This window comes from Psammomys obesus, unplaced genomic scaffold (genome assembly GCF_907164565.1).
Source record: "Psammomys obesus unplaced genomic scaffold, mPsaObe1.curated_primary_1811, whole genome shotgun sequence".
NCBI lineage: Eukaryota > Metazoa > Chordata > Mammalia > Rodentia > Muridae > Psammomys > Psammomys obesus.
In genome coordinates, this window is record NW_026590859.1 from 7,018,573 (window position 1) to 7,020,143 (window position 1,571).

Here is a 1,571-nt window from a genome sequence, read left to right on the forward strand (position 1 = left end):
CAAAATATGAAGAATGTTGGAACACAGTGGAATATCTGCTTAAAGCTATGCAATACCATAACTAAAATGAATCAAGGATTTCCAACTCTCATAAGAATCTAAAGTAATCTACAGTCTGAGGCCAGCCCAGGCCACACCATAAGGCCTTGTGTAAAAAACCAATAAAATAAAACAAAATGTGCTTTTCTAGGTAAGAACACATTCACACTGCTATTGCAGGAAATGAATCACGACCAGAATGAATTTCCTGTGTAATGACTATGAATCCAAGCCTTTCTCTCATATGTGTGAGTGTGTATGTTTACTGTGTTTACTCTGGCATGTAATTTGTCATGCTGATGTTGCTTCTTTGTGCTTCTTGAAAGCACATGTGTTGAGTCAGGCATAATCCTGGTACTCAGAAGGCTGATACAGGAGGATTATTACAAGTTCAAAGCTATCATGGCTACAGAGTTTCAAGTCAGGCTGGACTACACAGTGAGACCCTCTCAACGAATCAAAAACAAGCCAAGGAATTTCAGTGGTATTCCATGATAAATAGCATCACTTAAAGTCTGTTGATGCAAGAACAATTATGTAAGGGTAATACGTGCCATAGACAGTGAACAAAAGAGAAAATTATTCTTTAGTAGCTTTTCACTTGTTCCATTTTCTTCCTCCTGTTACTACCCTACACAATCCCAAAATAAATTCCTTCCTCTTCATGTGTACCTCAATATAGAAAAGAGACATCCACATGAGAGACCTCAGTGATGCTAGACACCATTGCTGCCACTGTGTTAATATAAAGGAATTTAAATTTTAAATCATAAACTGTAGTGACATTCTATTGCAGTTTTCATTTCTAAAATGTTAACATGATTTTTCAAGGTTTCCTTGCTTTTAAAACTGAAGGTGTTTGTCTTGCTCTTTGAGAGGAGTTGTGTTTCCCGTGGACTTTATTGAACAGCTTACCTGAAATGCTCCTCAGAACAGTTCCTCTGATAGGATGAAGGAAACTGGAAGAAAACAACTTGGGAAAAATTACCTAGAACTATAAATGAGAAAAACGAAATTGCATTTGAACACTCCACAGAGCAGTCTCAATTCTGGAGTCCTTTTCTGGAGAATGACTATGATGAATAGAAAAGAGGCTTTGGGCAGTGGGCAGTGGCAGTTGGCAGCATGGACAGTGGGCAGTGGGCAGTGGGCAGTGGCAGTTGGCAGCATGGACAGTGGGCAGCGGGCAGTGCGCAGTGGCAGTTGGCAATGTGCAATGGACAGTGGGCAGCGGGCAGTGCACAGTGGGCAGTTGGCAATGTGCAATGGACAGTGTGCTGGGTGTAGTTGGCATGTGCAGTGCATGGTGTGAAGTAGGCAGTGTGCAGTGGGCAGTGTGTGATGGGCAGTGTGTGATGGGCAGTGGACAGTGTGTGATGGGCAGTGGGCGGTGTGTGATGGGCAGTGGGCGGTGTGTGATGGGCAGTGGGCAGTGTGTGATGGGCAGTGTGATGGGCAGTGTGTGATGGACAGTGGACAGTGTGTGATGGGCAGTGGGCAGTGTGTGATGGGCAGTGGGCAGTGTGTGATGG